Source organism: Cherax quadricarinatus, chromosome 10 (assembly GCF_038502225.1).
Source record: "Cherax quadricarinatus isolate ZL_2023a chromosome 10, ASM3850222v1, whole genome shotgun sequence".
Lineage (NCBI taxonomy): Eukaryota > Metazoa > Arthropoda > Malacostraca > Decapoda > Parastacidae > Cherax > Cherax quadricarinatus.
In genome coordinates, this window is record NC_091301.1 from 14,034,519 (window position 1) to 14,048,720 (window position 14,202).

Below are 14,202 nucleotides of genomic sequence, written 5' to 3' on the forward strand. Positions count from 1 at the left end.
CATCCTTATTTTAAGGGGTTCAAGTACTCTCGACTGGCAGTGAGCAGGTGATATGCAGCTTTAATGACCCTTTGGGCTTTGAGCAGTCGATAGGCTTTAAGGCAAATTAACCAAATGACCAGAAAAGACACTGCAGAACAAAACTTAACTGAGACAACGTTGCGTTACGTGCAGTGATTGATCAAGTTATGATATACTTTATAAAGCTCAAAACAAAGTGAAACTTTGTTGTAATGAAAGCTTGCCGTTCAACATTTCTTCCCTTCATCCACCAGATCGCTTGGCCGAGCTCCCATAGCTAGCTTTCGTTACCAGTGTGTAACTGTCATATAGAACAGGGGAACATGTTCTGATGCTGACTGGCGAAGAGTGTGCAAAAATGAGAGAGCAGAATGGTGTGCCTCAGGGGGTCAGTATTGGGACGACTGTTTTTAACATATTTACATGAATGACGTACATGAGAGAATAAATAAGAAACACAAGTAAGCTTGCTGATGATACCCCTCAAGGGAGGTTCCTTGACGCTGGTGAGGGGCTCTTGATCTAGGGAATTGGATTTGTGCTCCAGTTCTCTGAATTGAGCCTGAATGCCTTCCATCCCCCCCACATGCACTGTATAATCCTACGGGTTTAGCGCTCCCCATGACTATAATAATATAATAATTACTGATGACAGTGATATTGGCCTTCAGATCATTAACGATGAGGACACTAGAAAGCTACAGGACGGCTTCGTAAGGTTGAAGTCAGTGAAATGATAGATGCAGTTCAGTGTGGACTAATGTAAGATTCTATTCATAGGAAAAAGGAAATAACTATAATAGTTATAAGTTAAATAGTGTAGATCTTAGACTGAATGCAAAAAAAGAAAAAGAAAAAAGATTTAGGAATTCCGGTTAGCAAAAATTTAAAGCCAAGACAACAGTGTATAAGTGTCCACAATAAAGCTATTAAATAGAATCCTAGGCCTCACTTCAGGAATTATAAATAATGGTTAGACCTGCTGCTCAGTTTTGGTCTCCACATTACATGAGGGACCTAAATGCGTTCGAAAACATACAGAGAAGGATGACGAAGCTGATTTCGCATATTAGATACATTTCCTACGAAAATAGACTGAAGGCATCAAACATGCACTCTTTGGAAAAGCTTAGGAAAAATATGAATAAATGAAGGGTATATACAATGCATGTTGAAAATGTCTAATCAAGACAAGACTCGCAGCAATAAATTAAAGTTCAAGAAATTTAGATTCAGAAAGGATAATGGGAAGTACTGATTTGGCAATAGAGTTGTAGATGTGCCGAACAAACTCTCAGGTAGCATCATTAAGGCAATAACGTTGTGTAGCTTTAAATATAGGCTGGAAGGTTACGTAAGTGGGTGTGGGTGAGTGTGAATTAGATCTGCCTAGTATGGGCCAGTAGACCTGCTGCAGTGTTCCTTTCGTATGTTTTTGTATGAGTTGTTCTAGGCTAATGCCAGAGTGAGGACAATTCAGAATATTTTGAATGTGAAATGAATTATATTTTATACGGTTTTAATCACTTGTTATACAACACGTTTCGCTCTCCTGCTACATTATTGTTATAATCAAGAGGGAGCGCTAAACCCGTAGGATTATACAGTGCCGGTGGGGTGTGTGGAAGGTATTCAGGCTCAGTTCAGGGAACCAGAGCACAGATCCAATTTCCTAGATCAAGAGCCCCTCAACAGTGTCAAGGAACCTTCCTTGAGGGGTCTCCCGCTACAGTGAAGGCCTCGAAGCCTAGGGTCACATACGAACTGATTGGGTAGGCCGAGACATTGGTTGGTTGAGTTTAATTAAAATCTATCGACTATTTAAAGGGTTATTAAGGCAGCATAACACCTGCTCACCACAAGTCAAGTATACTTTAACCCCGAAAATAAGAATAAAGTAGTGTCAGCGTATATACACCTTTCGGCGAACATATCCTGAGGATTTTCAAGAGGGTATAAAGACAGAATGCATTCCTGTCACATGCATGACAGCATACTTCTCATACACACGATGAGTCACTCATGACTACAGACGTTTTATATACATGACTGCATATCTTTCTCAACAGTTTCTGTTCTGTCTCGTTAGACCAGGTATCTTTGATATTAAGGGCTCTTTTGACAAATACTGCCCTAACAGTAGGTCTGACAGAAGTGGCAGAGATGTAGCCCCGGTGTCAATGATCGCTCTGCCTGGCTGTCATGTTCCTCTGTAACCTGTATGTTCCTAGGTCGTCGCTACCATGTTCCTGAGTAGCTGTCATGTTTCTAAGCAGCTCCAAAATTATGCTCTGATAATGCTTAATTCACAAATAACCCGTTTCGGTCCTTCTTGGACCATTTTGTAGTTGACGTGATAAAACTGGCTAGTTACTAATTTTACTAATTACTATATACTTCACATAACTAATCACAAATTTAATATAATGTTCACTGTTTTTCCATCTGAACTGTATTACTTTGCTGCGCATTTAGGTTCATAAAACTGTCTGACGTATCTGTCTACTCCCCAGAATGTTACGATTGTTTTCCTCAGATGTTGTAGCGCAGCGAAAAATAGTAAATTAATGAGTGTGCCTTAGCCTTGTGGTGCCTTTGTCAGCGTTCACCACCAGAGCAGCAGTAACGCGGCGTGAGTAGCTGTTTATTTTCAGGCTTTGAGTACTATGATGTACCTGTTTTGCTAAAAGTATAAACGTTTTGTGACTTTCACCTGTGGTGAATAATGCGACTGTCAGCGGTACGGCAGCAAACTTGGAACTGTGTAAATATCTACTCTGCTGATATCAGAATGCAGACACCTGTTTAACAACGGAAATGTTAATCCGTCGGTAGTTCACATTAACTGCATCCCATCATTGGTGTAATCAGCTTTGAAATCGTGCAATAACATTTCGAAGCATCTCTCATACCGCCTATTTGAGACCGGCTTTTATGCAGCACTAGCAATGCATCCACGATTAGTAACCCAGAATGTTCTTAGAAACCCAGCCAGTGTGGCTTATTTCTCAAATACGTGGTGGTTCGTGGCTAAGTGGTAGCGACTTCATTTCACAACCAGGCGAATTGAGGCTATGGGCAAGCGACGAAGCCTCTGAACATCTTTTTTTGTTTTAGGATATCCTTTGATAACCTCGAATCTCTCAGCACAGTATGTTGAAAGCTACCATTGGTCCGATCTCTGCATAGGTTTCCAACATTCTCGCATACTTGGTGAGCTACCGGTAAACTGAAGACCCCTTGTTCACCTACTGGTATATTAATAGGTACCTGGGTGTTAGTCGACTGCTTTGGGATGCAACCTTTTTGGTGCTAGGCTTTGAGCTGAGCTGATCTGAAGTAGAAGAGCTCTTAGAGTATAAATTCAGCTGTTCATAAACTAATTTAGCAAGTCTAGAGGTATATGAAAGAACTTCTTCAACACGAGGATAGGAAGGAAATAAAAAAAACAATTCCATGCGTGAATACAAGCGTTCCTACGACAATATGCATCACATCATCTTTAACCATAAGTTGACTGGTGTGATGCATCACACCAGTCAACTGATGGTTAAAGATGCTAGGCCCAGGTGCTGGGGCCTGACTGTAAAATAGTTGAATACGCACAAGAAATTACATTAAAATCTAGATTCAGAGAGAGAGAGAAGCGGGGTCAAGTATACACGGATTCACTTCTGGACTCCTGCCATCTTAAACATATTTAACACTTTTCTCCCTCCGCTACACAACCTTTTCCTATTTCTTTATTCCTCTCTTGTCCTCTTCCCTTCAAGGAGAGTGTCACAGAAAGAATATACGTATATTGGTTCTCGATTTTGTTTTTTCGTTTTCCAAGGTTTCCGTACGGTAACTTGAGAATGCCTCTCCTGATCGGCTACAAACTTATAATGCTAATGCATTTGACCCAAAGAAAGGTTGTGTAGGTGCAAATCTGCAGTATTTATTTGAAAGACAGTTTTGTCTCAAGAATGTCTCATCTGATTGGCTTTAAACTCAACAGTTTTGTATTGTACTAAATGAAGGTGTAGGTGCTGGAAATATAAATACATATGCAGTATAATGTGATCCTTTATTGACAACGTTTCGCCCACACAGTGGGCTTTTTCAAGTCACAAACAGATCTACCTGGGGTGGAAGGTACGCGAGTATTTATAGTCAGGTTCAGAATGCTGAGGTCAGGTGGAGAATGCTGCATCTGATAAGATAAGATTTCTTTCGGATTTTTAATCCCCGGAGGGTTAGCCACCCAGGATAACCCAAGAAAGTCAGTGCGTCATCGAGGACTGTCTAACTTATTTCCATTGGGGTCCTTAATCTTGTCCCCCAGGATGCGACCCACACCAGTCGACTAACACCCAGGTACCTATTTGCTGCTAGGTGAACAGGACAACAGGCGTAAGGAAACGTGTCGAAATGTTTCCACCCGCCGGGAATCGAACCCGGGCCCTCCGTATGTGAAGCGGGAGCTTTAGCCACCAGGCCACCGGGCCACCGGTAGAGTTATAGAGTCTAAAATCTTGAGTAACTTGGAAGGGAGATTGGATAAGTTTGTGAGCAGACCTTCTGCAGTGATCTCCCATTCCTATGTTCTTATGTGGGATAGCGATGAAGAAGTTTCTTGGCAAGTGGTTCAGCTATGTTATAGAAGCCACTATTCTGGTTGAAGTTGTTGGATATAGAAATAAGTGATGATTCCAGGATTCTTCGGTATTGAGTGTTGTCTTCTGTGGCGATAAGTCTTGAGTTTCTGTAGTTTATCAAGTGGTTGTGTGAATTACGGTGTTGTACACAGGCATTCCTTGTATCGTCAGACCTGCTTGCGTATTGGTGTTCTGAAATACGTGTTTGGAGGTCCCTTGATGTTTTGCCCACGTATAATTTGTTGGTCATTACAAGGGATTATGTATACCCCTGCAGAGGGTGGAAGCTTGTCCTGTCTATCACTGGTAATGTCCTTGATGGTCGTGGTTGTGGAGGTAGATACTTGGAATGAGGTATTGGAAAAGATGTTGGAAACGTGTTTGGCAATGGAGTTGGTGGGGAGGACTATGTATCTCTTCTCGGCAGTGTCTTCTCTGGGCGTGTTGAAGATGTTTAATGCCCGTCGTCTGCAGTCTCTGATGAAGTGACGAGGATAGTGGAGTTTAGAAAATACTTGTTCAATTATAGTGCATTCTTCCTCAAGAAACTCATTACTGCAGATTCTGAGTGCGCGCAGGAAGAAGCCTATAATTACACCACGTTTAGTTTTGGTGTCGTGGTGAGAGTAGAAGTGGAGAAGATCGTTTTGGTTGGTGGGATTTCGATAGACTTTAAACGTGGTGTAATTATAGGCTTCTTCCTGCGTGCACTCAGAATCTACAGCAATGAGTTTCTTGAGGAAGAATGCACTATAATTGAACAAGTATTTTCTAAACTCCACTATCTTCGTCACTTCATCAGAGACTGCAGACGACGGGCATTAAACATCTTCAACACGCCCAGAGAAGACACTGCCGAGAAGAGATACATAGTCCTCCCCACCAACTCCATTGCCAAACACCTTTCCAACATCTTTTCCAATACCTCATTCCAAGTATCTACCTCCACAACCACGACCATCAAGGACATTACCAGTGATAGACAGGACAAGCTTCCACCCTCTGCAGGGGTATACATAATCTCTTATAATGACTGCAACAAATTATACGTGGGCGAAACATCAAGGGACCTCCAAACACGTGTTTCAGAACACCAATACGCAAGCAGGTCTGACGATACAAGGAATGCCTGTGTACAACACCGTAATTCACACAACCACTTGATAAACTACAGAAACTCAAGACTTATCGCAACAGAAGACAACACTCAATACCGAAGAATCCTGGAATCATCACTTATTTCTATATCCAACAACTTCAACCAGAATTGTGGCTTCTATAACATAGCTGAACCACTAGCGAAGAAACTTCTTCATCGCTATCTCACATAAGAACATAGGAATGGAAGAACACTGCAGAAGGTCTGCTCACAAACTTATCCAATCTCCCTTCCAAGTTACTCAAGATTTTAGACTCTAAAACTCCACTCGGTACATCATCAGATGCAGCATTCTCCACCTGACCTCAGCATTCTGAACCTGACTATAAATACTCGCGTACCTTCCACCCCAGGTAGATCTGTTTGTGACTTGAAAAAGCCCACTGTGTGGGCGAAACGTTGTCAATAAAGGATCACATTATACTGCATATGTGTTTATATTTCCATTGTGTCGGTATTTTATACCATTTATTTCCATCGTGTAGGTGCTATGCTAATGTGTCTTACATAAGGAAAGGCTTGAATTATTATTGCGCTTTGTGAACACAAAATTTTCAGCTTTATTTAAAAGAACGTCACCAACTCCCACTATGTACAACAGTGGAAGTACATCTAAACTCTGCAGGAAATTCCACTTCATGTGTCGTCTAATTTGTCTCATATTTTCAGGGTTAGATCGGCCTTCAGCAATTTCCTAAATCTGCTTGCAACAGATAAGTCATCTTTAGATATAAATCCAGATGTACTCCTGTTAATCTTTTTGGGGCCAGGTTCCTAGGCCTATTGTGGAACAATGTGCTCTTACCCTACCCTCCACAGGAGGGATATAGGCTGCACTACATATAATAAACTAGCCGCTTCACCGGCAGAATCTAAAAAAAAAAAAAAAATAAATCTTGAGGCTGTTGGTCAAAAGCTGCTAGACCTCTTGAGAGTGTTGATCCACAGCTCCTGGACCTCTTCAGGGTGCTGATATACAGGTTCTGGTTCATTTGAGGATGTCAATTTATAGGTTAGGCTTCTTGAGAGAGCCTCTGAAATATTGGTCTCTAGCTTCTGAACCACTTAAAGGTGTTGACTTACAGCTTCTAGTCTCTTGGGGAAATTGAGCTGTAGCTCCTTTGTTTAGAGTTTTTGACAGCTGCTAGGTCTCTTGTATGTAGTGAAGTACTAGGTGTTGGGGTTATGTTAAATGGAGGAAATACCTTTCTTCGACAGCACAGCCATCGAAATACATCTATTTCCAAGTTTGTAAGTGTCTAAAAATGCTGAGTCCAATGGACTGACGGATTATAAACCGTAAGGTATCTCACTACAGGTCGTATAAACTGAGAGATAAGTGTGAACATGCTGAGAATTTACTCTTCTGATCATGTCTTCTGGTCTTTGATTTTTTTTCGCTCAGTAGTAGTGACTTCGCAGTGGTCCAGGAGGGGCTGAAATGTTGTCTTTAGTTTGTTAGGTTAAGTGTGGGTCAGTATGCCTTGTGATGAATCCGTAAGATTTTCAAGTGTGCGTGTGCATGCTTTATTTGTGAATTGTTCCAACCAAGGTTTTGCCACCGTTTCTCGTCAGTTTACTTTATTCCTTGTTTTAGGGGTTAAAGTACCTTTAACGGTTGTGTACAGGTGATATAAACCCTTCAAATTACCTATCCTGTCGCTCTCGTGCCCCTCCTATTGGCTCTCGCTGTTTCTTTTGCTACGACTCAGTCTCTCTCTCTATCTGTCTATCCATCCATCTATCTCTCCCTCTCCCCAAGTCTCTAAGAGAGGGGCCACGAACACAGGTACCCCCAGCAACCAATACACACACCTGCTACCTCCTCGCTTTACATGAGGATCGTCAGGTATGCGACTGACTACGCTAGCTGCTGCTAGCCAAGGAGCTCCTCATTCTCTTAGTAAACTATGAATACAGTCTTAACTAAAAATCTCCACTCTCTTAGTAACTAAGATAAACAGTATTAATTAAATGAATCGAGGAAATGACTGGTTAATGTTACGATCAATGATGCTTATGTGACTGCTATTATTTATTGATAACTGTACTTTAATAATAATAATAATAATAATAATAATAATAATAATAATAATAATAATAATAATAATAATAATAATAATAATAATAATAGTCAACTGATCGTCCCCATGCAGTTGCTGAATTAACAGGAATGTTACCTTCATTTTGTCCCATCTTAGTATGTAGTTGAATCTTATACTTTCAAAGTGCTTGTCCAGCTCTTTCTTAAAATGCTTGTATCGCTGTCTTCGCGCTAACAGCTTCAGCTATAATTCTGATTGATAGACAACTTTACATATTTTCGTGTTGCATCTTCTGCCACGCAGTTTCGAGTTATGAAGTCAATCAGCACTTGAAATATCTCTTCGTGTTTGTGTCAAAACTATTAAATATCTTAAAGGTTTGAATGAAAGCTCTTCGTAGTCTCTGCTTCATAAGAAAGAAAATGATGAGCGTTTTGAGTCTGTCTTCATAAGGTTTATTTCCGAGTGACAGTACGAGAGAGAATAATAAAAACAAAGTCACAATACCGTGGCTGGAACGATACACAAATGACCTGCACATAGGAGACTAATTTATGGCAACGTTTCTGTCCGACATAAACCATTAATTAACAAGTCAGGCGCATGTGTTCACCGTCCAGGCCGGACCGCAACGTTGTTATGTATTTGTTTTTTATGCTCGGGTTGTCTGTGCAGTGCGATGGTACCAACTTGGTAGCTCATGCCTGTACCCTCTCCAGTGATGGTACCAACTTGGTAGCTCATGCCTGTACCCTCTCCAGTGATGGTACCAACTTGGTAGCTCATGCCTGTACCCTCTCCAGTGATGGTACCAACTTGGTAGCTCATGCCTATACCCTCTCCAGTAATGGTACCAACTTGGTAGCTCATGCCTGTACCCTCTCCAGTGATGGTACCAGCTTGGTACCTCATGCCTGTACCCTCTCCAGTGATGGTACCAGCTTGGTAGCTCATGCCTGTACCCTCTCCAGTGATGGTACCAACTTGGTAGCTCATGCCTGTACCCTCTCCAGTGATGGTACCAGCTTGGTACCTCATGCCTGTACCCTCTCCAGTGATGGTACCAGCTTGGTAGCTCATGCCTGTACCCTCTCCAGTGATGGTACCAACTTGGTAGCTCATGCCTGTACCCTCTCCAGTGATGGTACCAACTTGGTAGCTCATGCCTGTACCCTCTCCAGTGATGGTACCAGCTTGGTATCTCATGCCTGTACCCTCTCCAGTGATGGTACCAGCTTGGTAGCTCATGCCTGTACCCTCTCCAGTGATGGTACCAACTTGGTAGCTCATGCCTGTACCCTCTCCAGTGATGGTACCAACTTGGTAGCTCATGCCTGTACCCTCTCCAGTGATGGTACCAACTTGGTAGCTCATGCCTGTACCCTCTCCAGTAATGGTACCAACTTGGTAGCTCATGCCTGTACCCTCTCCAGTGATGGTACCAGCTTGGTAGCTCATGCCTGTACCCTCTCCAGTGATGGTACCAGCTTGGTAGCTCATGCCTGTACCCTCTCCAGTGATGGTACCAACTTGGTAGCTCATGCCTGTACCCTCTCCAGTGATGGTACCAACTTGGTAGCTCATGCCTGTACCCTCCAGTGATGGTACCAACTTGGTAGCTCATGCCTGTACCCTCTCCAGTGATGGTACCAACTTGGTAGCTCATGCCTGTACCCTCTCCAGTGATGGTACCAACTTGGTAGCTCATGCCTGTACCCTCTCCAGTGATGGTACCAACTTGGTAGCTCATGCCTGTACCCTCTCCAGTGATGGTACCAGCTTGGTAGCTCATGCCTGTACCCTCTCCAGTGATGGTACCAGCTTGGTAGCTCATGCCTGTACCCTCTCCAGTGATGGTACCAACTTGGTAGCTCATGCCTGTACCCTCCAGTGATGGTACCAACTTGGTAGCTCATGCCTGTACCCTCTCCAGTGATGGTACCAGCTTGGTAGCTCTTCACTGTACCTCTCCAATATATCTACTTTTTTTTCGTAACTCATACACCAAAGCTGGACTGCATATTCAAGATGCGGTCGAACAGGTCAAGTCAGAATGGTGGTATCTGCTGTTTTGTGCTTGAAGTTTCTAGCTATGAAACCTAACATTATGTTGGCTTTGATTTGCACAGACAGATGTTGTTAGGAGTTTTTGAGGGCGCTTCGCATGATTCTCTTGTTTCAGTTAGTCTGGTGTCAATCATTTTGTATTTGTGTTTGGGATTGTTTTTGTTCAAGATGGTGAAGAATAGGAAGGACTTTTATCAATATTTCATTAATTAGCGATTTTTGCTATCCTAGTTCAACATCGAGGTGTGGTCTGGTATCTAGCTGAGTGGTGTGGTCTGGTATCTAGCTGAGTGGTGTGGTCTGTTATCTGGCTGAGTGGTGTGGTCTGGTATCTGGCTGTGTGGTGTGGTCTGGTATCTGGCTGAGTGGTGTGGTCTGTTATCTGGCTGTGTGGTGTGGTCTGTTATCTGGCTGTGTGGTGTGGTCTGGTATCTGGCTGAGTGGTGTGGTCTGTTATCTGGCTGAGTGGTGTGGTCTGTTATCTGGCTGAGTGGTGTGGTCTGGTATCTGGCTGTGTGGTGTGGTCTGTTATCTGGCTGAGTGGTGTGGTCTGGTATCTGGCTGTGTGGTGTGGTCTGTTATCTGGCTGAGTGGTGTGGTCTGTTATCTGGCTGAGTGGTGTGGTCTGTTATCTGGCTGAGTGGTGTGGTCTGTTATCTGGCTGTGTGGTGTGGTCTGTTATCTGGCTGAGTGGTGTGGTCTGTTATCTGGCTGAGTGGTGTGGTCTGTTATCTGGCTGAGTGGTGTGGTCTGTTATCTGGCTGAGTGGTGTGGTCTGTTATCTGGCTGAGTGGTGTGGTCTGTTATCTGGCTGAGTGGTGTGGTCTGTTATCTGGCTGAGTGGTGTGGTCTGGTATCTAGCTGTGTGGTGTGGTCTGTTATCTGGCTGAGTGGTGTGGTCTGTTATCTGGCTGTGTGGTGTGGTCTGTTATCTGGCTGAGTGGTGTGGTCTGGTATCTAGCTGTGTGGTGTGGTCTGTTATCTGGCTGAGTGGTGTGGTCTGTTATCTGGCTGTGTGGTGTGGTCTGTTATCTGGCTGAGTGGTGTGGTCTGGTATCTAGCTGTGTGGTGTGGTCTGTTATCTGGCTGAGTGGTGTGGTCTGTTATCTGGCTGTGTGGTGTGGTCTGTTATCTGGCTGTGTGGTGTGGTCTGGTATCTGGCTGAGTGGTGTGGTCTGTTATCTGGCTGAGTGGTGTGGTCTGGTATCTGGCTGTGTGGTGTGGTCTGTTATCTGGCTGAGTGGTGTGGTCTATTATCTGGCTGTGTGGTGTGGTCTGGTATCTGGCTGAGTGGTGTGGTCTGTTATCTGGCTGAGTGGTGTGGTCTGTTATCTGGCTGAGTGGTGTGGTCTGTTATCTGGCTGTGTGGTGTGGTCTGTTATCTGGCTGAGTGGTGTGGTCTGTTATCTGGCTGTGTGGTGTGGTCTGTTATCTGGCTGAGTGGTGTGGTCTGTTATCTGGCTGTGTGGTGTGGTCTGGTATCTGGCTGAGTGGTGTGGTCTGTTATCTGGCTGAGTGGTGTGGTCTGTTATCTGGCTGTGTGGTGTGGTCTGGTATCTGGCTGTGTGGTGTGGTCTGGTATCTGGCTGAGTGGTGTGGTCTGTTATCTGGCTGAGTGGTGTGGTCTCTTATCTGGCTGAGTGGTGTGGTCTGGTATCTGGCTGTGTGGTGTGGTCTGGTATCTGGCTGAGTGGTGTGGTCTGTTATCTGGCTGAGTGGTGTGGTCTGGTATCTGGCTGTGTGGTGTGGTCTGGTATCTGGCTGAGTGGTGTGGTCTGTTATCTGGCTGAGTGGTGTGGTCTGTTATCTGGCTGTGTGGTGTGGTCTGTTATCTGGCTGAGTGGTGTGGTCTGTTATCTGGCTGAGTGGTGTGGTCTGTTATCTGGCTGTGTGGTGTGGTCTGGTATCTGGCTGTGTGGTGTGGTCTGTTATCTGGCTGAGTGGTGTGGTCTGTTATCTGGCTGAGTGGTGTGGTCTGTTATCTGGCTGAGTGGTGTGGTCTGGTATCTGGCTGTGTGGTGTGGTCTGTTATCTGGCTGAGTGGTGTGGTCTGTTATCTGGCTGTGTGGTGTGGTCTGGTATCTGGCTGAGTGGTGTGGTCTGGTATCTGGCTGAGTGGTGTGGTCTGTTATCTGACTGAGTGGTGTGGTCTATTATCTGGCTGAGTGGTGTGGTCTGGTATCTGGCTGAGTGGTATAAGTGATTTACAAATGCGTAGTGACCTTGTACCTGTGAGAAATCGCTTGGAATTGCGCCATTTTCCGCGAAAGATGGCCAAAACCACAAGATTTGAGGGCATGTTGTTGTTGTTAGTGGGCACACTGGTGGTTATGGTGGCGTTTGTGGTGGTGATGATACGGTCGACTGCAGTGATGATGGTTAAAAATTATATATAATATGAAAGTGTAATGTAAGGCTTAAATGCGGTGATGTTACACAGAAGTAATTTCTCGGTTACCTTTCTAATGCATAAATCGCCGGTTAATTTGTTCTTAGAGATGTAATTTAACTAGATGTGAGTATGTCGCTGCACGATCCTAGAAAGTTATCCTTTGATGGAAGATGTTCAATCTTTAGCGTTGATAAGTGTTCAGTCCTTCAGCCTTGAAAGATTTTCAGTCATTTAGTTTTGGTAGAAGGTGTTAGTCATTTAGCCTTCATAAAACTAAAGGAGTTGCACGAGAATGGAGATTTATATACTGGAGCCAGAGGAGTGATGCAGCAATTGAAGCCGTCTTCACAGATGGGCAGGACCCACTAGTGGACGAAGGTCAGGCCCAAGAATATTACCAACGAACCAAAATCAAAAGTGTTTCAATCCCAAAAGAGGGATCATATTACAGCCCAGTTGTATTATATATATGAAAGATGAAAGACATTGATACACATGTTGCCTTCTACCTACTCACCAGATGCCTGTCAATCCCAAAACTTACCTGCCTTCAGCAGTCCGAAATTCAAGGAATATGACTCTCTCCTTAAGACCATGCTAGAGAGTGTATTGAATCTTTCCCTGGAAGACGGGCAGTGGTTGCAAGCCTCACTTCCGGTCAGGTTTGGGGGGCTGGGAGTACGCAGATCCTCCCAGATCGCTCTACCAGTTTTCCTATCCACTTCCATAGCATCAAACGAGTTAATAAGACAAATTCTCCGTGAAAACTTCAGTGACTCAGCAGGAATACAGGACCCCCAACTATGCCAGTGCCATCACTGAATGGGAGACTCTTGCTGCTCCAGCACCAAACCCTAATGCAGCACTGGCTCACAAACAGTCAAGCTGGGATGGCCCGATTGCCGAAAAGGTGCTTGCCAACATGCTCAGGGCTGTAACATCAGACAGGGAGACTACCCGTCTCCAGGCTGTGAGTGCACCTCACTCTGGGGACTTCCTCCAAGCAGTTCCCATATCGGCAATGGGAAAGCGACTCGACCCTAAGACCCTCCGTACTGCAGTGGCTCTGCGCCTCGCTGCCCCAGTTCACACGGAAAATACGTGTATTTGCAAGCCGACCAATATGGTCTACGTGTTCTTAACTGTTCCAAAACCAAGGGCTGGCATGCAGGACACAATGAGGTCAACGATATCATAAAGAGAACCCTTGCTATATATAGCTGGATGCCCAGCCGAGAGGGAGCCCCGATCACTAGCAGCCAACAATACCCACAACCCATCAAACCGCCCTGACAGGATCACCATCTATCCTTAGAAGAATGGCAAGCTCTTAGCATGGGACTATACCTGTGTGTCCACAATGGCTGACACCTACATCCATCACAGTGCTGGGCGACAGGGAGGAGCTGCTTATCACAGGGAGGAGTACAAGATCAGCAAGTACAGGGACATAAGCCAACAGTATCAATTTGTCCCAGTGGGATCAGAGATCTTGGAATCATGGGGAAAAAAATGCCACACGTTTCCTTAAAGAATTGGGTTCCAGACTCATCGACACCACCAGGGACCCAAGGGCAGCCATTTTCACGTTCCAGCGCCTCAGCATAGCCATCCAGAGGGGAAATGCTTGCTGCATACTAGGCTCGCGTCTGGCTTCGGAGGAGCTGGAGGAAATCCATAATCTTTAACATATTGTACCATTGTATTCATGTTTGTGTTTCCTGTAAATGTATTCTATCAGTAAATTTTCCCATAGAATATAAAATATAGGGGGTGGTAGGAGAAGATAATACTCAAACAGCTCCGGGGAGAACCTTGAGTTTTCCCTGAGTTACGTTTGTCTTCTCTGAGGATGAGGGTCCCCAGTCCAGGTATAGA

The 14,202-nt window shown here is 44.4% G+C and overlaps 1 protein-coding gene across 1 annotated transcript in view; it reads left to right on the forward strand.

Annotated features, from left to right (window-relative positions):
• Positions 1-14,202, forward strand: part of LOC138852500 (uncharacterized) — a 65,406-nt gene that overhangs the window by 577 nt on the left and 50,627 nt on the right. The window lies entirely within an intron of this gene.